Here is a 22,917-nt window from a genome sequence, read left to right on the forward strand (position 1 = left end):
TGTAATTCCCTGGTTATGGGACAGTGTGGACTTATGTGCTTTGCTGTAGGCATGTCTGGTCTCCCCAGTTAGATCTTAAACTCCTCTGTGTTTGTGATCTTTCCTTGTCTTTCTTTTTTTGTGGAACAATGAGGGTTTAAGTGACTTTCCTAGGGTCACGCAGCTAGTGTCAAATGTCTGAGGTGGGATTTGAACTCAGGTCCTCCTGAATCCAGGGCTGTTGCTTTATCCACTGAGCCATCTAGCTACTCCCCCCCCCCCTTTTTTTTCTCCTTCTTTTATAAGATCTCTCTCACCTCGCTGGGTGATTGACACCTGGTGGTTCTTCAATCATCATTGCTGATCAGCCCTCTGGAGGTTCAGTACAGTAAAAAGGAGGTGTGGCAGACAGATGAATACCTGTGTCATCTATGATGGTAATCTGGTAATCAGTCAAGGGCCTTTGGGCAAAAATCTTCACTTGGCTGTTACCTTGACAGCTGTAAGGGGATGTGGCAGGTAGTTTTCAAGATTTTTATGAATTTCCTCTTGGAGGTTAATGATTGTTTTTCAGGCCTCTACCTGAAGGAACTTGTTCTTCAACAAGATTGAAAGGAAAGCTCTCTTGTAACTCATCTGCCTTATTTTGTGAACATAGTCATAGGTCTCTCTGCAACTGCTTTATCAGTGCAAATTAATATTTGTATATCATCATAGACTCATAAAGTTTGTTTGCTCTGAGTAATCCTAGATAGGTTTTTCAATATTATACAACCTTTTGGTTGGAAGGTTCCCTTCCCTTGCCTCTGACCCCATACCCAGGGTTACTGACCATGTATAGGAGTCTTCAAAACTCCTATGTGACACATGTAACTACTTTTCAAAAAGTAAATGCTCTTATGCAGTGCAGGGTTTCTGGCATTAAGAATATTTGCATTTTAAACATAAAGGATAACTAACAAAATTTCTCTGTTAGGCCCCTATGAATTTTGGACCCTGCCTAATTGCCTCCCTTGCTCACCTATAGTTAAAGGTCTGTGTTTTTCCTTGAACTTCACTATAATGACTATGCAGATAATTAATTAACTCACTATTTAAACCATTTGCCAAGCTTTTGCCATGTGTAAGTCACATCTATAAGGGGCTAGGAGCTACTCAGAGGGTAATAGAATAAATGTTTCTTCCCTTTAGATTAGTTTAGAATGGGAAGGAAGAAACAAGTGCACATGGACTTTCCATTTCCTTCTTAATTGTTGTCACACCAGAATTACAGTAAGGAGCAAGAGTACTGGGTTGGCCAGGGTGAGTCAAGACCAGAGGTATAGCTAACTAGGAGGCATTTCAGTTCCTTTTCCCTGGTGACTGTAAAGAATTAATTGTCATTTAAGGTTTTTATGACCCCATCTTTTGACTAGAATTTTTAAAAAAAAAACCTCTGCACAGACACTGGCCTGGGGCTCCGCAAATGGCATGGTGCTCCACCCACTGGTTGTAGCTCTCTCCATGGTGTTGGCACCTCACATTATTATGACTTGCTGATGCCTACATGGGCCTGGCAAAATTATAATGATTGGAATCCCAGTGAGGGCAGTCATGTGACTGTTAGAGTGGACAGCCAATTGTCTGGGAGCTGTGTGTGGTCAGCCTGGGGTCTGCTGGGAAAAGGGAGGTTTTTGGCCATTCTAGCTTGAAACTGGAAGGCAACAGGATGCTTCTGTGTGTTCTCAGCTGATTCTTAGGTGCTGGTGTGATTCAGGTTGTATTATTTCCCTTTCCCCATTTTATTTCCTTTCCCTTAATCCTACTGATTCTGTTTGTGTTTTGTTTTTTTTTTTTAAGTTCGTTCTTGTTAAATAAATCCTGTTCTGTCTTGAGGGAGGCTGTCAATCTCCTTCCTTGCCCCAATATTGTGGCGAGGCACCTAGCTAACACTCCCCAATTAAAAATTGGTCCTTACATGAATGAGTATTGCCAAAGAAACTCACAAAAACTGAGCTACTTTTACCTATGACAATTTTAATTTATTTTCTGTTTAAATTTTTATTTTCCAAATTACAAGAAAAAAAATTTGACAACAATTTTTTAAAACTGTGTGTTCCAACTTCTCTTCCTTCCTCCTTTCCCACCCCCTGCCACCGCTAAGAATTCCAGCAATTCAATATAAGTTATACATGAGTAGTTATGGAAAATATCTCCACATTAGCTAGGTTGTTAGAGAAAACAGATAAAAACAAAACTTCAGATTAAGGAATTACAAAAAAAAATGTGTTTCAATCTGTTTTTTGTTTGTTTGTTTTTTGTGAGGCAATTGGGGTTAAGTGACTTGCCCAGGGTCAAACAGTTAGTTAAGTGTCAAGTGTCTGAGGCTGGATTTGAACTCAGGTACTCCTGAATCCAGTGCTTTATCCACTGCACCACCTAGCTGCCCCTCAATCTGTTTTAAGATACTATCAGGTCTTTGTAGATGGATTGTAATTTTCATAAGTCCTTCAGAGTTATATTGTATTATTGCCTTGCTAAAAATAACCACATGTTTCCCAGTAGATCATCTTACACTATTGCTATTATTTTGTATATGGTATATTTCACTCAGCTTCAGTTCATGCAGGCCTTTCCAGGTTTTTCTTATAGCATCTTGTTTATCATAACTTTTATGTAGGACCTTAAACTTGACAAAGAATTTTCTTCAAAATAGTCCAGCAAAGTAGGTACCATACATTTTGCCACTATAGTTAATCATCATACCTATTTCCCTCCATCCTATTCCCTTCCCATGATATTTACTTTATTTTCTATTTTTTTACCCTATTCTTCCTCAAAAGTGTTTTCCTTATGGGGCAGCTAGGTGGTGCAGTAGATAAAGTACCAGCCCTGGATTCAGAAGGACCAGAGTTCAAATCTGGCCTCAGACACTTGACACTTACTAGCTGTGTGACTCTGGGCAAGTAACAACCCCAATTGCCTCATCCCCTCCAAAAAAAGTGTTTTGCTTCAGGCCAAAGACCTGCTGGATGCCCCCAGCTTTGCTACAGAGACGTATGCAAGTGAGACTTCAGGGCTCTGAGAATAGACATCTGCAGCTGAGAGGAGATGGCCAAGGACCATGCCTGATGGAGTTCAGTACTCAGGAGCAGCTTGCATGCAGTTGAGATGGGCCTTCAATCTCAGGAGGAAGAAAAAAAAATGAGATGCAGGAACTGACAGGCAACAGAGAATGCAGTTTTCCGATGTCCTCGTTGTGGCAGTAGTTACGGCTCCAGTATCGGACTGCACAGCCACACTGTGATCTGTGGCTCTTCAAGGCACTAATCAATCCATGGTTGTCCATGACTGGTAGAAGCCGCCTACTACTACTACTACTACTACTACTACTACTACTACTACTACTACTACTACTACTACTACTACTGCCCCCTTCCTCACTCTGACCTCCCTTCTTTCATCTTTCCCTCCTTATCTTCTTCTCCTCCTACTTTCCTGTAGGTTTAAATAGATCTCTCCTCCAAATTGGGTGTATATGTTATTCCCTCCTTGAACCCACTCTGATGAGACTAAGGTCTTTGAGCTAATTCGGTATTCTAAATTTTTTTTCCTCCCTCCCTCCTCAACCCTCCCTATGAAATCAAGCAATTCAATAAAAGTCATATATGTGCAGATATGCAGAACATCTTCACCTTCCTCAAAAGTGTTTTGCTTTTTACTGCCCCCTCCACAATTCTACCCTTCCTTCCTTCCCTTCTTCTCCACCCCACCCCCCCAACTCCTTTCCCTCTCACTTTCCCTCAGGGCAAAAATATATTACCATATCAACTTGAGTATGTATGTTATTCCCTCTTTGAGCCAATTCTGATGTTAGTAAGGTTCACTCACTCCCTCACTCCTACCCCCTCTTCTCCTCCCCTCCATAAACTTTTTTCTTGTTTCCTTCAGGTGAGCTACCTCTCCCCAGTCTTACTCTCCCCTTCCCCCTCCCCCAGTGCATTGTTCCTATCCCTCAACCCTATTTTAAAGATGTAATCATGGGTTAAGTAGGTGGCAAAGTGGACAAAACACCAGCCCTGGACCCAGGAGGCCCTGAGCCCAAATCTGGCACCAGGCATAAGACACCCCACCCTGCTTAACCCACAAATAACAAGGATAAAGCAAAAATAAATGTTTTGCAGATATCATCCTTCATATTCAGTTCATACCTGTTACCTCTGTCTAAGTGTGTTCCTTTCAGGTACCCTAATAATGAGAAAGTTCTTATGTGTTAGAAGGATTGTCTTCACATGTAGGAATGCAAACAGTTTAATCTTTTAATATCCCTCATGGTTTCTTTTTCCTGTTTGACTTTTTATGCTTCTCTAGGGTCTTGTATTTGAAAGTCAAATCTTCTATTCAGTTCAGTTCTTTTCAACACAAATGCCTGAACGTCCTCTTTTTTATTGAAGTCCCATTTTTTCCTCTGAAAGGATATACTCAGTTTTGCTGGGTACATGATTCTTGGCTGTAGGCCCAGTTCCTTTGCCCTCTGGAATATTATATTCCATGCCCTCCAGTCCTTTTAGGTAGATGATGCTAGATCTTGTTTTATCCTTATTGTACCTCCAAAGTATTTGAATTCTTTTTTTTTTCTAGCTGCTTCCAATATTTTCTCCCTGACCTGGGAGGTCTGGAATTTGGCTATAATATTCCTGGAGGTTTTCCTTTTGGGATCTATTTTAGGAGGTGATCAGGGGATTCTTTCAATTTCTATTTTACGTTCTGTTTCTAGAATATCAGGGCAATTTTCCCTGACAATCTCTTGGAAGATGCTGTTTAAACTCTTATTTTGGGCATCGTTTTCAGGTAGTCCAATGATTTTCAAATTATCTCTCCTGGATCTACTTTCCAGCTCAGCTTTTTTTCCAAGGAGATATTTACTATTGCCCTCTATTTTTTTTTTAATTCATTTGGATTTGCTTTACTGTTTCTTGGTTTCTCGTAAAGTCACTAGCTTCCATTTGTTCAATCCTAATTTTTAGGCAATAATTTTCTTCAGAGAGCTTTTGTATCTCCTTTTCCATTTGGCTTTTCAGACTGTTAACTTTTTCTCATGACTCTCCTGCATGACTCTCATTTCTCTTTCTATTCTTTCCACCACCTCCCTAAATCTTCCTTCTATCTCTCCTACTTTTTCTTCAAAGTCCCTTTTGAGCACTTCCATGGCCTGAGACCAATTCATATTTTTCTTGGAAGCTTTGGATGTAGGGAACCTAAGTTTGTTATCCTCTTCTGAGGGTGTGCCTTGATTTTCCTTGTTGCTAAAGAAACTTTCTATAGTTTTCAACTTTCTTTGCTTTCTCATCTTGTTGTCTTTTACTTGACTTTTAAATCCATCTTACAGTGGGGCCCTACTTCCAAGCTATACTGTCCCAATCTTCAGAGTGTCCCAGGTGTTTTGGTTTGAGGGAGGGCAGGTTTCTCTCACCTTGCCTGTTCTCTGTTCATTTAATGTCTTCTGCCATCTTGCAACTATGACAAATTTATATTTTATTACTTCATCTGTGTTTCTACTTTCCACATTGACTGTCCCAAGTATCCCTTTCACTTTTTGGGGGGGTGGGGGGTGGGATAATGAGGGTTAAGTGACTTGCCCAGGGTCACACAGCTACTAAGCATCAAGTGTCTGAGGCTGGATTTGAACTCGGGTCCTCCTGAATCCAGGGCTGATGCTTTATCTACTATGCTACCTAGCTTCCCATCACCCCCCACTTTTATTGCCACTAACCATACCTCTAACCCCCACTCTTATTGCATATGGCATAGTTTCCTACTTCAATGAGAAGACTGAGACCATTACTACTTCTACTCCTCAAAGATTCTCTCTTACTCTTTTGTGCTTCCTTCTAGGTACAGAATGCTATTGCTGCTTCATAGTAAAGGGCATCCCACCGCTAGTTCCATTGATCCTATTCTTTCCTATCTCCTTCAAGGCTTTGATCCATTAATCATTCCGCTCTTACAAATATCTTCATTCCTTCTGTGACCACTGATTTCTTTCCATCTGTCCTCTGTAGCTCATGGACTAGAATTATAGCTCTTTTATTACAATTTTTGAGTATTTTTAGTTTTTTTTCTGACTGTTCCTGATATCATTTGGAGTTTTCTTGGCAAAGATAGTGGAGTGATCATTTGTCAGATGAGTCACCTGAACCAAATAGGGTTAAGGGTTAAGTGACTTACTCATGGTCACACAGGTAGTAGGTGTCAAAGCCTGGATTTGAACTCATGAAGATGAATCTTCCTAATTCCAAGCTCAGGGCTCTATACATTGTGCCACACAAACTGGATTCAAGCTTAGAGGCTTCTCCTACATGAATTCTCCTTTAATCATACCTTGAACAAGGATGTCTTCTATAAACATTGGAATCTGACTCAGGTCTAAGAGTCTATCAGAAAAAAGAAAAAGACATCTTGCTGTTCTTACACAATCATTCAGGTTTATATAACATCAAATATAAGGCAATATTAGTTTATTGTGGAGGAAGTTACGTGGTTTAGTGGATAGAATGCCCTTCCTAGCGTCAGGAAGACACCTTCTTAAGTTCAAATCTGGCTTTATATACTTTCTAGCTGTGTGACCCTGAGCAAGTCACTTAATGCTATTTGCCTCAGTTTCCTCATCTGGAAAATGACCTGGAGAAGTAAATGACAAACCACTCCATGACCTTTGCCAAGAAAACCCCAAATGGGGTCATGAAGAGCCTGACACATCTGAAAAGACTGAACAACAAAAAATTAATTTAATTGGACAAAAATGCAAAGCACAAAAGACTCACACACCAAATGAGGTCAAGACAATTCTCCTTGTCTCTCCAGTAACTCCCTATATCTAATAGATTTCCAGGGACCTATACATTCCTGCAGAGACACAGTATTATCCCAAGATTGAGCCCTTCTATAAGGGGAAAGTGCTCAGGGTTGATTGAGTTGTTTCCTAAAACCCAGATCTTCACAGTTCATATAAGTTAATAGACCAATGAAAACCTGGGTTTCATCTTTCAAGTTTTGGCTCTAGTCCTCACTGTTACTTGGCTCTGGGTCCCAACTTGGTACTGTATTTTGGCATGACCCAATGAATTCTCCACTTGATTAAGGAATAATTTAGCTGTCCTGACACTGCCACTCCATTACTTCTACCTCTGAGGCCAAGAAATCTAGCTTCCTTTCTCTGTTTGTAATATTTGGAAGACCAAGTTCAAGAGAATAGTGTAGCCCAGGTGTTGTTGTTTGTCTTTTGTTCTTGAAGAGGACCATAACAGATGTCATGACTTATATTGAATTGAATTTAAGTGAGGAAAGGCTGTGGAAAGTCACCAGCCATACTTTTTCCTCTGGAGTCATCTGGATCCAGTAGCAAGATATGTTTGTTTGGTTTTTGGTTTTGGGTGAGGCAATTGGGGTTAAGGGACTCACCTAAGGTCATGTAGCTAGTAAGTGTAAAGTGTCTGAGGCCAGATTTGAACTCAGGTCCTCCTGAATCCAGGGCCAGTGCTCTATCCACTGTGCCACCTAGCTGCTCCAGCAAGAAATGTTATTAGGATGATTGGAGATGACCCTGGATGTTTAAGGCAATTGGGGTTAAGTGATTTGCCCAGGGTCACACAATTAGTAAGTGTTAGAGGTGAGACATGAGGTAAAATTTGAGCTCAGGTCTTCCCAACTTCAGGGTCAGTTCTCTATTCATTGTGCCACTTAGCTCCCCCTGTAGCCCAGGTGATAACCTCCTCAGTAGTAAGGTATTAGTTGGGCAAACAGTATGTTCTAGAACTTTTGGAACCATTTGTAGGTACAGACCACACATTCCTATTGAATATTCTACTCACCAGGCCTCAGAGAAATAATGCTCTCCTGGTATTTCCATCTCTCTTTGTTTTTTTTGCAGGGCAGTGAGGGTTAAGTGACTTGCCCAGGGGTCACACAGGTAGTAAGTGTCAAGTGTCTGAGGTCAAATTTGAACTCCGGTCCTCCTGAATCAAGGGCTGGTGCTTTATCTACTGTGCCACCTAGCTGCCCCTACTTCGATCTTTTCTAACCAATCTTTCTTTGTTTTGTTGGCTTCTTATTTCTTTTTCTGAACACTTAAGGTAGATGTTTCCAAAGCTTCTGTTCTTGGTGCTTTCTCTCTCTCTCTCTCTCTCTCTCTCTCTCTCTCTCTCTCTCTCTCTCTCTCTCTCTCACCCTCTCCCTCCCTCCCTCCCTCTCTCTCTCTCTCCCTCCCCTTCTCTCCCATATCCCTTGTCAATTTCATTCATGTCTATGACTCCAACCTCCATGTAGATAATGCCTAAATCTGTATCTACCAATCTGAATTCTCCTGTGAGTTCTTGATCTGTATCATTAACTGTCTATATGACACCTCCAATTGACTATCTCATTGGAACATGAAATTCCATGTGTCCCAAATGGAGCTTATTGAATCTAACTCTGAACTTGTTATTTTATACACACATACACATCCATGTGTATGTATGTATGTAGGTATATATATGTGTGTGTGTGTATACATGTATCTATACATATACTTTTTTATATGTACATATGCATGTAGATACACATATATGTTATCAATGGCATTATAATTTACTCTTCCAAATTCAAATCTTTGGAGTTCTCTTTGATTTCTACCCATCCTTTTTCATTCATTTATAGATCCAATCAGCCAATCACTCATCAAGAATTTATTGAATGCCTATTGTGTTCTAGGCACTGAAGATACAGAGGCAAAAATGAAACACTCCTTGTTCTCTCTCTATACACACACACATACATACACATATACACATACATATATATGTATATGTGTATGCATATATTTGTATATAAGTAAATATGTATATACTTATATGTGTATGCCTTGCATATATGTATATACACACAAATATTAATACATATACACATATTTATATTTATATACATATTTATATTTACACAAAATTATATGCATTTACATGTCTGTATTATATAAATGCATGCACACATTTATGTATATACATATATTCATGTATGTACACATATACACATACCTATATTCTATGTTGGGATACATGAACATAAATATATTTACACTAAATATATGCAAAATATATTAGGTATTTATACCAAAAAAAAATGGATCTTTTTTGGGGGTGCAGGGTATAATGATCAGAAAAGTCTTGAAGTAGAAGGTGATACTTTACTGGATTACTGAAGGAAACAAGGAATTCTCAGAGGTAGGGGTAAAGTGAGAGTTTATTCCAGGTATACAGGACAACCATTGCAAAAGTAGAGAGATGGGAAATAGAGTGTGATGTGTAAGGGACAGGAAAGATGTCACTTTGGTTTGAATGGGAGGTGTGGGAAGTATGGTAATGCATATATTTGGAAAGTAAGTTTGGAGCCAGATTGTGACCTGCTTTAAAAATGAAACAGAAGAGCTTATATTTGATATTAGAAGCAATAGGGAGCCATTGGAGTTTGTTGAGTAGGGGAATGCCATAGTCAAACCTGTCCTTCAGGACACATTGAAGAGGGGAAAGATTTGAACAGGGAGACTTTTTTCCCCTGCCCTGTAATATCTCTTGCATATGTCCCATCTTTTCTACTCCCACGGTCACGATCCTAGTTTAGTTCTATATCTTCATCACTACCATCTGGACTATTACAATAGCCTCTTCAGAATATTTCTATTTCTCCCTTCCAATTCATCCTTCATAACTGCCAAAATAATCTTTCTTATGCAGAGATTTGGTCATGTCACTCTTCTAAAAAATCTTCGGTGACTCTCCATTGCCTACAAAGTTAGATTTAAGTTCCTCTGTCTGGAATTCTAGACTTTCTATAATCTAGTTCCAAGATAACTCTTCAGTCTTGGCTCATCTTTGTCTTTTACTGTATTTAGAATAATACCTGGCACATAGTAGGTCCTTAAGAAATACTTGTCAACTTGTTGATTTGACTTTTTTATGCAAGTTACATTCTAATCAGTTTAGACTTCTGTATTCACAGAAAAGATTTTGCACTTTCAAACCTCCATGTCAACTCACATTAATATCTTTGTCTGTAATATTCTTCCTCCTTCTCTTTCCTGCTGACCCTCCTTCAAAGCCTAACTCCTATGCCATCTCCTTCTTGATGCCTAGTAACAACCCTTCCTTTCAGAATTTGCAGAGCATTTTGTTTTGCAATTCTAATGTGTGTGTCTTTGTTTTGTTCTATGAATGCCCTCAGCCTGAAGGCCTCTCAACCCAGGCTGGACAATAGGTATAGACAAGACTAGAGTGGAGAAAGAACAATCCTTATGTGGAGACAGTTTCAGGATTTGAATGGAGTTATATAAACAAAAATGAAAAAGCTCTGTTGGTTTGTTAGGAAAGTTTCTCCTGGAACCTGGCATTCAAAGGACTGAGAAGACTATAATGTGATGTAGTTGAAAGGACATCAGATTTGAAAGTATAGGAGCTGATCTTTTTTTTTTTTTTTTTGGGTGAGGCAATTGGGGTTAAGTGACTTGCCCTGGGGTCACACAGCTAGTAACTGTTAAGTGTCTGAGGCTCGATTTGAACTCAGGTCCTCCTGACTCCGGGGCCAGTGCTCTATCCACTGAGCCACCTAGCTGCGCCTAGAAGCTGATCTTAAATACTTGCCCTTCTACTTTGTCCTTTGTCCTGTAACTGTAGTCAAGTCCTTTAATCTCTCTTGGCCTTAAGTTCCTCTGTAAAAGAAGGGGTTGGATCAGAATGTCTTTTAGGCCATCCCCAGCCCTAAATTATATTATTTAAATGAATTCAACTAATTTTTTAAATTAAAAATAAATTTTATTGATATTATTTGTTTTTATAGTACCTAAACTTCACAGAGAACCATCTCATATAACAAATATTTTTTTAAGTAAAAGAAGAAAAAGAGAAAAAAATCTGAAAACTTATATACTTCTCCCCTGCTCCCCAAATCTGACAATATATTCAGGGTCCCACACATGAACATGGTACCTCTTCAAAGGAGTAGGGGCAGGTGTCTTCTCATATGGTATTTCTTCAGTGGGACCATATTTGTCCAAATTTGTTATATTGTAATATTTCAACATTCATCTTCAGTTATTTTATGGTTATTTTTTCCTTCTATTTACACTGTAGTCAATGTGTAGAATGTTTTTATGACACTTCCTAATTGAATTTGCATGTGTTTATTTAAGCCACTCCATGCTTCTCTGTATTTATCATATTCCATTATATTCATGAATCACTATTTGTTTAGGTGATGGACATCTACTTTTTAAATGAACATCTACATTCTAAAAACATAGGAAAAACTAAAAGATCCTTGCTGAATGGAAATAAAATTTTTCTAGTCAAAGATTCTGGCTACCAGGTCAACATTAGTTAAAAGAGTGAAATGTGGGGCTTTTGAGAAGTGGAATGTGACAATTAAAAAACTTTTATTGGTATGTTTTGTTTTTATATTATAGTCATTTCTTGATATTCTTCCCTTTTGTTCCCCTCCCTCTATGAATAGTCTTTTGTAGCAAAGAATAAGTAAAAATATCCAATATAGAGTAATTTTATCTTATAATGTATATAGCAATGCACTATAGTAGTTAGTTTTCACCCCTTTGTTGAGAGTTATAGGTCACTATGTGTTTTTCGAAATCTATTGGTTTTTCAGTTACTCAGAATATAGCTTCCTTTACCCAGGGGGAAAATAATTTTCAGCATAGTACAAAAATTTAAAGCATTCCTTTATTTAATTTTGTAATTCTTTACTGTGGAAAATTTCAGAATATCACCACTATTTTAGATAACAGAATTGATAGCTGAGCAAGGGAACATAATTTGGATTAAAAAATTCTTGCTTTAATAAAAAAATCCTTAAACAGTGGGGAAACATAATATGGCTTCCTGTTTTTGATCTTTTCATTTATATCATTCATATCATGGTGTATATTGTTCTTCTAGGTCTGAATATTTCACTTTCATTTAAAAAATATCCTCATGTTTCTCTTAATTCTTCATTTTCATTATTCCTTACTGCACAATTGTAATGTATCATCTTCATATATTAATTCATCAGTCAACAGGAAATTTTTGAGTACCTACTATGTGTCAAACAAAGAGATTCCCAATTTCTGGGCATGCCTTTTGTTTCTAGTTCTTTGCTAACACACACACACACACACACACACACACACACACACAGCTGCTGTGAATATTTTGGTGTATATTGGATCTCCGTTTCTGTCTTTGACTTTCTTGGGGAATAAGTCCCATAGTAGAATCACTGGCTCAAGGAGCATGAGCAGTTACATCACTTTTCTCATGTAAATCCAAAGTGTTATTCAGAATGATCAGGACACTTTAGAGCTCTAGCAATAGGATATTGATATCTCTAACACTGGTGTCTCTAATATTGAGGATTCCTGTTTTTTGTCATCTGTCAATTTGCAGGGTTCAAAGTGAAATATTAGAATTGTTTTAATTTGCATTTCTGTTATTAGTAGTAATTCAGAGAATGTCTTCATAGGATCATTTATAGTTTGAAGTAATTTTTTCTTGAAAATTTTATGTTTTCCCTTTAGCCACTGATTTATTGCAGAATAGCTCCCAGTCTTACATATTTGTTACTTTCCTATGAATCTTAGATATCAGCCTTTTCCACTAATCTGATATTTATTTTCTCTTATATTAGATTTCTCTTATTCCTTTCGAGTAGTTAGATCACAGATGTTTTTGGCTTTTCAAGGACTTTTTAAGGTGTAGTTACACATTCCTTGTTCCTTCTGTTTTCACATCTCTTCTTTACTTCAAGCTCCTATGCAAGCTTCTTCCCTGCCTCTCTTTTGAGCCTCTTAATGATGTTTCAGCATCTTTTTTTTTCACTTTTAAAAAGTTGAAACAAGACACAGCTTTGGCAATTTTAAACCAAGTTCATAATCACATTTATTACTTAGTTCTTCAGCCTTCTCAATATTCCCTTCAGCCACAGACTTGCTTAGGCTGGTTTCTAGGGCTGAACTTAGAAGAGCTTTGTTGCTTGTGAGAATTTCATGCTTATCATTTGTTCTAAAATACTGAGTAAGCTCCTTCCACTGGGCTTCATTTGAAGATTGCTGACTGTCTGACTCTTCTTTATTCTTCAATTTACCATTTCTAGGACATTTTCTTTTACTCCCCTTCCTTGTAGAAATTGTTAAGGTTTTCGGTTCACAATGCCTTTTATGTAATTTTTTAAACTTACTCCATATATTTATTGGTGCACTAGAGAGATATTATTTATCAGCATTTTCTGCATTTCCTTTGTCCCATTTTTAGAATGATCAGTATGAAAACCAGGAAGGCCAACTTCTTCAATCACGCCATCTCCTTTTTCTTCCTTTGAATTAAGTTTTGTAATTTACAATGTTGTCACATCCTTTGAATTCAACTCAGAATCACTGATCTTTCATGTCTTGTTTTACTTCATTTAGATTCTATTTTTGTAAACTCAATGGAACATAAAGGCTGTGCATTGACAACTTACACCCATTTTAAATCTATAACAATAAAACCCAACCAGCACATATGACCCTGCGGCCATTTTGAAATGTCAACAAGAGTTATTAGATATTTATAATTGGTATAAAATACAGCTATTGTTTCCACTTGAGACTTAGGTCTGCATTGCTTTTGTTTATGCAAAGGTATTTTTTAAAAAATATGCAATTGAAATTTTCTTTTTAGGGTTTTGTGCTTAACTTTGCACTTTGACTAAGAACTTTTCCCTGAACCAAAGTTGTAAAGGGTATTTCCTTTTGTCTTTATGTAACTTGTTTTTAATGATATGAGTTTTAGGGGCAGCTAGGTGCTACAGTGGATAAAGCACCAGCCCTGGATTCAGGAGGATTTGAGTTCAAATATGGCCTCAGATACTTGACACTTACTAGCTGTGTGACCCTGGGCAAGTCATTGCCCTGCCAAAAAAAAAGATATGAGTTTTTATATTCAGTTTACATATCCATTTGGAGCTTATTTTGGTTCTTGATATAAGATTTAAATTGCCATTTATGACAGCTGCTTGCATCTTGCCTCCTGATTATCTGGGTAGCCTTGGATGAATCACTTAATTTCCTGAATCTCTGTTTTCTTCTCTATAATAGAGGAGGTTGGACTAGAGGCTCTCTTAGATTGCTACTAGTTATAGAGATACCATTCTATGATCTCTTGTATTCATTTTATGCTGACATGTCAGCATGCTTCTGGGTCATTTGCCAGACATCTTTCTAATTCAGTGGCAAGAGTAAAGACATGGATTTGGACACTAATGTAACATCGTCTGTCACAATTATTTGTTCTTTCATCCTATCTTTACCAAACAGTAAACACTGGGTAAACATTGGGTCTTATCTAAAATTTGTTATCTCTTCTGATGCCTAGCAAAGTACTGTACACCCAATAGGTGCTTAATGTTTGTAGGAAGGAAATAAAGAACAAAAGAAAAGAAAGCAAGGGAGGATAGAGAAAAGAAAGTAGAAAAGGAAAGGAGGAAGAAAAAGAGGAAATGAAGAAAAGCTAAAAAGAAAGGAGTAAAGGAAGAGAGAAGAAGAGGAACAGCAAAGGAAAATAGAAGAGAAGAAAGAAAGAAAGGAAAGAGGAAGGAAAAAGGAAAGAAGGAAGGAGAGAAGGAAGAAAAGGAAGGAAGAAGGGAGGGAGGAGGGAAAGAAGGAAGGGAAAGAAAGTTGAAGGAAGGAAGAAAGGAAGGAAGAAAAAGAAAGAAGGGGAAAGGAAGAGAGAGAGAGAAAAGAAGAAGGAAGGAAGGAAGGAAGAAGGCAGGCAGGCTTGGATAAGCAGGAGATAGATATCAGAGGATAAAGACAGTGTATAAAGATTATACAATTAGATAGTTATTTGAAGAAGCATCAAGCAGATACTATAGGTCTAGGCAGGGAAGGGGTCAAATTCAATGACTTCAAGTAAACTAGGAAGAAGCAAACAGGTAATGTAAACCTAGAAGGGTAGCACCCAGCATCTCTGAGAGTTAGGCTTAGATATTGGCCGTCACTAGCAGTGCTGCTGAACTTTTATCCTAGAGCATGCACTGTATGCTCTCTGTCCTATTTCATACCACCTCCTTGGTCTGGGTGCCCTTGGGCTGATAAGATGCTGATCATGGCCCAAATTGATCAGATAACTAAAGGTGAATCCTGCTCTTGATTAAGAAAAGGGCAGTGATATTTAGATGATTTCACGATTATCCAGGCACATGGCAACATTAAACACATGGTAGATCATACACACTCATTTATATTTAGCTATGAAACAGGTTTTTGCTTTTACATTTACATATAGGTGCATCTGATCTCAGATTTCACAAACCAGGTATTTAAAAGAAAACAATGAGCTCACAGTATGAAGGCCTGATTTAGAAAAATCAAGAAAGTTGTTTGATTTCTCCATTCCATACCTTCCCCCAACTCCTCTTTCTCACTGAAGCTTAGGGATGACAATATCTTCTCTCAGACTGGTGAAATGCACTAACCTGAGAAAAGCTGTTCTCTTTGTCTATTCTTTTAAAACTTTCTATTTTAGGAAATTTTATCTCCCCTGGTGCAAGGGAGGTAATTAAGTGTTTTGGTTTCAAAGGAAGGACAGAAAGCATTTTAATGCCAATAAAGCAAATGAGCAATAAGCAAAGGAGTTAATATTAGAGAGAAATTGAAAGGACATTGTGCTTGGAATAAGCTGTAATGCAGAAACCTGGCTAATAATAAACTGAGTAGATCATGTACCACAGCCCAGTACTGAATTGTGTTTTCTACAGTAAGGAAGAACTATTTAAAATTATATTAATTAGGCAAGAGGAAAGGAATAAGTATTTATATAGCATCTACTATATGCCAATTGTTTTATAAATACTATCTCAGTTGATCTTCATAACAACCCTTTCAGGGATATGCTATTGTGATTCCTACTTTACATTTGAGGAAACTGAGGTCAACAGAAAGAGGTGATTTTCCCAGTGTTAAATAACTGGTAAGTGTCTGAGGCTGGATTTGAATTCAAGTCTTCCTAACTCCAGGCCCAGTGCTCTATCCACTGGATTGCTTAGTCAGAGACTCTATTTACCATCATTACATCAATCAACAGAGCTTTATCAAATGGAAACTCTGTGCCAGGCATTGTACTAAGCTCTCAGGATACAAAACAAGGCAAAAATAGTCCCTGCCCTCAAATGACATAAATAAATATATATGAGATAAGCTGGTTCTTTAAGATTTGTGAAGACCTTTATATTTTTTTTTAACTCATTTGCCCCTCAAAACAAATCTGGAAAGTAGATGCTATTACGTATTTTACCAAAGAAATTGAGGCTGAGAGAAGTTAATTGACTTGCTTAGGGTCACAAAGCTAATAAGTGTCTACAGCAAGATTTGAATTTAGGGCTTCCTGACTCCAAATCCAGCACCCTATCCACTGCTTATATATATATATTTTTTTGGTGAGGCAATTGGGATTAAGTGACTTGCCCAGGGTCACACAGCTAGTAAGTGTTAAGTGTCTGAGGCCAGATTTGAACTCAGGTCCTCCTGAGTTCAGGGCTGGTGCTCTATCCACTGTGCCACCTAGCTGCCCCCTCCCACTGTTTATAATTTTAAAGGGGAAAACATTCATATCTGGGGGCTTGGAAAGGATTTCTGGAGAGAATAGAATTTGAGCTCAGTTTTGAAGGAAGTTAGGGATTCTAAGAGGCAAAAGTGAGGTAGGAATGGGAGACAGGAGGCAAAGTGAGAGATGCTATGAATATAGAAATAACAATTTGGCAACCGATTTGATATGTGGGATGCTTAAAAGTGATTAGTTAGGCATAGCCTTGAGGATGTAATCCCAGGTCACTGGAACAATGTTTGTTCCCTCAATAGGAATAGAGAAGATAAGTAGAGGAATGGGTTTGGGGGGAAATGATAGTGAGTTCTGTTTTGGATATGTTGAGTCTGAGATACCATGGGACATCAAGTTTGAATTTTTCAACAGATAGTTGGTGTTGGAGGACTAGAGCTAAGGAAAAAGACCAGGGCTCAATATATAGATTTGAGAGTCATTTGCATAGAGATGATAATTGAATCCATGGGAGCTGATGAGATCACCAAGTGAGATAGTATAAGGAGAAAAGAGGAACAAAGGCTTGGGCCCCAGCCAAAGCAAGTCTGGCCTGTACATAAATTCAGAAAGAGAAACAGAAAAGGAATATTTAGACAGGAAGAGGGAGAATGCAGAAAAGAAAGAATCATGGAAATCCAGAAAGGAGATAGTGTCCAGGGGAAAATATGGTGAATAGTGTCAGTTCTATAGAAATTTCAAGAAGGATAAAGACTGAGAATGTCACTAGGTTTTGAAATGTAAAGATTTTGGTGACTTTGGAGAGAACTGGAAAGTCGAATAATGAGGTCAGCAGCCAGTAAGAGATGGAGTAGAGGCCAAAAATGTAGTTTCCCCCCTCCCACCCCAAGGAGTTTAACAGAGGAGAGGAGAGATATAGGATGCTAGATAGCTAGAGGGGATAAAAGATCTGGTGGGGTTAGTTTTGGTTTTTTGTTTTGTTTCGTTTTGTTTTTAAAGAATGGATGTGAGCATATTTATTGGCAGCAGGAAAGGAACAAGTGGATGTGGAGAGTAGATTGATGATGATGATTATAATGGGGAGAGAGGAGTGGGGAGAGAGAGAGGGAGGGAGGGAGAGGGAAGGAGGCAGAGGGAGGATGATAGTGGGGCATTCTATTGGAGATATAAAGGAATAAGAATTTGGGTATATGCAGGGATGTGCTGGTAACTGGTTACAATAGGCTCTCTGAAAAAAAAACATACATTCTATATACTTTTAAGTTTAAACAGAATTATCAACATTTTCGCCATCTCTTTCTTAAATCTAGACAATCAACAAAACAGTAAATCAATTAGTAATTTGTAGTGTTTGCTGACTTCTGCAATGTAAATGTTCACAGTATAAATTTAATAGTCACCTTTCACAAATCATGTTTGAGCTGGTTTCGGGATACTCCTGGCTACATGTAAAGGTTTTGGACTTGGCAAAGAGCAAAGCTACCTCTTCATCACAGATTGGAGTGAAGGTGGAGATAGAATGGGAGGTTTGATATGATGGAGGTGTGGAATAAATAAAGGAAAGAAGATGAAACTATTGGTAAATGGCCTCAGTTTCTTATTCAGTGAGGAGGTTGTCAGCTCTTCAGGTACAGTGACACAGTAGTATAGTAGGCTTAAGGAAAGGAGAGAAGGTTTGAAACAGCTCCTGTGTTTAGTGGGAGAGGATATTTATTAGGAAGAAGTAAACAGATTGCTTTGTTGCAGAGAGGTCTCACTTGAGATTAGATAACAAAATTTTAGTGGATCTGTTTAGTAGAGTTTAATTACTTTTTCCAGTTCTGATTAGCATCATGTGAGTAGGAATGAAGGAGGAAAGATGGTCAGAGTAAACCAGGGTGGTTGTTTAGCAAGTTATGTTGGCGGATAAGACAAGGGAGGATGGGAAATGAGGAACATAGGAGAATGTAGCCAGAGCAAGGATGATGGCCTGTGAAAGTACTAAGGGGAAGTGATAAGGGTTCTGTTCTGGACCCTCTTTTTTCTTCTCCCTCTACATGGTGATCTCATCCACTCCCATAGATTTGATTATTATCTCTATATTGATGATTCTCAAATCTGCCTACCCTGCCCCAGTTTCAGTCTTCATATATGACTGCCTTTTCTACGTTTTGAATTAGATGACCCATAGACATCTTAAATTAGACATGTCTAAAATGGAATTCATGATTTCCCCCCTTATCCCTTCCCTATTCCCTATTACAGTAGAAGGCAATACAATCTTCTTCATTTCTCAGGATTGTTACCTAAGAATCATTCCTGACTCTTCACTATCTCTTACTCTCTATAGTAAATATGGTGCCAAGGTGTGTCAAGGTAAAGTTTCTCCAATACAGCTTCTACTCTCCTCTGTCTCCACTGTTAACTCTCTAGTCCAGGCATTCATCACCTCACTCACACCTAGACTATTGTAATTGTTAAGGGCTAAAATTCTAGCTAAACTGTCTAAAATATCTAATGTGTGGTCGCCAATAAATTATAAGCTTTAGCAAGAGTTAGAATTTTAAGCATTTATTAAGGAGAATAAGAATTTGGTAAAGAGAGAGAAAGGCCTAGATTCCTATCTATTAAAGGTAGTGTTCCATCAAGGAAATATTTTGTTTCTTGAGGAACAAAAGGGGGGAATGTGGTAAAAAGTTTTAACAGTCCGTTAGATAATGGAGAGACGCCAGTTTTTTTTTTTTTTTTAGGACCACCCTTTTGGGGAGGAGACCAACAGCATGAGCTATGCACACCAGTCTGCTTGCGATGCACGCCAGATTGCCTGCTGAGCACTCGACTTCGGGGTGTGAGCTTAAAAGGCAAGGAGAGAATGGAAGTGGGGCCTTTTTTCCTGCTCCGCTGGTCTCCTGGCTGCGCTGCACAGACAGTCTCAGACTGGAGTTTGACTTCGCCAGGCTCTCGGTTAATAGCACGCGCTTGACTCGGTCTCTCGCCCCAAAGGTGGCCTTCCGCTTTTGGTGAGTTTTATACGGAATATAGACTAAGCCTAGACTTAAGACGATTTGTATTATATTTCTACTTTCCTATCCTTCTAATCAACATCACGTTGTGACTACCATACAATAAAAGCTCTATCTAGAAAACCAGAAGCTTCTTCCATTTACTAGTCTGGGAGATAAATTAAGGGAAAGGTTAAGTAGGGTAGATTTATGATCTAATATCCAATTTTAATCTCACATAATACCACACTGGTGGGTATACCTATGTCAGTTCTCTCCCCACTCAAATCCACCTTCTATTCAGCCACCAAAATGATTTTTCCTAAAGCTTAGATCTGAACTATATCATCCCTCCCCCTCTAATAAATTCTAGTAGCTCCTTAGTACCTCCAGGATCAAATATAAAATGCTCTGCTCAGCATTCAAAGCCTGTTACAGCCTAGCCCCCTCCTACTTTTCCAGACTTCTTACATCTCATTGCCAAATAGGTACTCTTCGATCCACTGGCACTGGCTTCCTGAATGTATCATGAAGAAGACATTCCATCTCAGCTCCAGGCATTTTCTCTGATTGGCTCTCCATGGCTAGAACACTGTCCCTTCTCAAGTCTGCCTCCTGGCTTCCCTGGTATCCTTTTAGTCTCAACTAAAATCCCCTCTTTTACAGGAAGCCTTTCCCAATTCCTCTTAATTCTAGCACCTCCCTCTGTTAATGATTCCTTGTTTGTATACATATATTTATTTGCATGTTGTCTTCCTCCATAGATTGTAAGCTCCTTGAGGGTAAGAACTGCTATTTGCCTCTTTTTGTATCTTTACTGCTTAGCACAGTGCCTGGAACATAGTAGGTGCTTAATAAATGTTTATTTAGTGGTTAATTGGATAGATTCAAAGTCATGATGAGTATTAAAAATAAGTTTAGGAGTAGTAAGACTTAGAGATAGAATGATAAAAGATCATGATTAGATGAAATATTTTTTAATATTAAGTTAGGTAAAATTATTTATAGATTGTTAAATATTACTTATACTTCCCTCTTTATCCCTCTTATGTCCCCTTCTTGCCACCTATCTCTTACAATATAAGGAATATTTTTTAAAAATAGAAAAAAGAGGAATAAGAAAAAAATCGATAAAATTGTACAAACATTTCCAAAATATATTATATGCAGTATTTTATTCCTCTGGATCCAAATCTCATCAAAGAAATAGGGTGAATTATAATCTCATATATCTTCTTTGGGGTCATTTTGCAACATTTTTTGCTTGTTTTAGGGTCATTGTTCTTTCCATTTTTTATTGTTGTCATTGTGTACATATTGTTTATGTTATATATTATGCATATTATATACAATATACTTACACATATATGTGTTTGTATATGTGTGTGTGTATCTTTTCTGGATCTGTTTCTTATATTCTCCATCAATTCATGTAAGTCTTTGCTTGCTTCTCCATATGCATAATGCTCATTTTTTGACAGCATCATAATATTATATTACATTTATGATTCACAATTTGTTTATCCATTCTTTAATTGAGAGGGTGGATAAAGGAATTTAAAAGTTCTTGAATGTGGAAATAAGACACATGGGTGAAGTCATGTTCAAGGTTATGACCATGTCAGTGTATAGTTCATGGTAGCATTGAAAAGGTCATGGGAGCTGGTAAATTGAGGAATTTGGAAGAGTATTTAATGGATTATCAACATGTATGTTGAAGTCCCTTAGTATGAGTGTAGGAGCTGAGGTTGATTAGGAAATGATGAGCCAGGCACTGAACACATTGAAAAAGGAGAGAGAATATCCTGGGGCTTGATAAGAACTAGTAGGTTCTAGTTTCAGTGATAAATTTGAATAAAATAGCCTACAAAAGAAAAGAGGTTTCTGGTGATGGATAGTCAAGGGAGAGTCTGGGAGTAGAAATTGGTCAAGTACTCAAACTTTTCTACCAAGACGTGTGTCAAAGGAAATGAGAGAAGGTGAAACCAATATCAAAAAAGATGCCCATGGGTTCAGTGTTATGTAGAGAGAGTACAGGTTTCATTGAGTCCCAGAAGATGGAAGGAACCAAGAGAGCAAGAGATCTAAAATGAAAGGAAGTTTGCTAATTATGAAACAAGAATTCCAGAGGATCAAGTGGAAAAGTTGGGTGGAACTGGAGTTGGGACATTGGGATAGAATTCACATAGATGGGGAATGAGTGGTTATATAGGTTTAAGAAAGGAGGTTTGTTTTAAGCAGGCAGGTGTTCAGTATCACTAGGATGGGGAAGATTAAGAGGGGAAGGAATATACTAACCATTGGAAAATGAGTCCAAAGAGGGTATTAATATATGGGAAGAATTCTGAGGATTGAAATGTTCAAGGTCTCCTCTGGGCCTAGGTCCTGGAAGTCTTAGCACAGCTATTCAACATCTTGGCAGAAGGTATTGCTATGTCCTGTGACATCTGGAAGCCTGGACTGGCAACAAAAACAAGTGAGTCATGGCAATAAGTTTAATCATTTGTTTAAGTGAAATGCTGTAGGAATATCATCATAACAGTAGAACCTCTGTCCTTCATATAGAACCAGAGTTAATTTGTGGGCTTCTGATAGTTGCAATTATATCCTATCCTTAGTCATAGATGCAGAGTAACTAATGCCAGCAAAAAATAAGTGATATGCTATAGGGTAAATATGGCAAATATTACCTTAAGCTCTGACTCACTTTGGTGTCCACTCTGTAGGGCCATTGCCTTAAGCTACTTGATTCCTGGATCCTAATATTTATTCCTATCTTAATCCCTTGGACCTGATTACTCATTTCCATTCTGTTGTCTTCTTAGATCTTATATGAGTAGCTTGTACTTGATGATAGGAAAACATAGACTACCTATATTGATCCCTTTGGCTTCCAGAGTTTCAGCATCCTTCAGATACTCTAGGCATCTGAAACAGTGATATCTGCCCATCTATCTTTCAGCCTCTATCTCCACTTGGCTGGCTCTGTCCCAATGCTGTCCATACTCTTGCATGTTAGTTGTCTGGTCTTTTAGAAATCCATCTGTGACTGTGAATTAGTGAGAATGTGTTTGAGTTTCTCATACTTTGTTATTACCAGCAGGGATTCAAAATCAGTCCAACTTTACTGACAAAGATATCTGATGCTTTACTACTTTTTCTTCCCTGCCAGGGATATCAGCAGCTGTGCAGTCATTAGCTAGAACATCCTCTAGTGAAAACAAGCAAAACAAGTCCCCCACATGAGGAAAGAATTAGATTTTTTGCCCAGAACATAAATATCCTAAAGATAATCTGGTCCAACACCCTCATTTTATAAAAGAAAATTGTGGACCAGAGAGGTATATTGATTTGCCCAAGGTAAC

The 22,917-nt window shown here is 38.1% G+C and overlaps 1 pseudogene; it reads right to left on the bottom strand.

Annotated features, from left to right (window-relative positions):
- Positions 1–343: 343 nt before the first annotated feature.
- LOC122747621 lies at positions 344–22,284 on the bottom strand (annotated as a pseudogene).
- Positions 22,285–22,917: the final 633 nt, after the last annotated feature.

The sequence above is a fragment of the Dromiciops gliroides genome, chromosome 3, assembly GCF_019393635.1.
Source record: "Dromiciops gliroides isolate mDroGli1 chromosome 3, mDroGli1.pri, whole genome shotgun sequence".
NCBI lineage: Eukaryota > Metazoa > Chordata > Mammalia > Microbiotheria > Microbiotheriidae > Dromiciops > Dromiciops gliroides.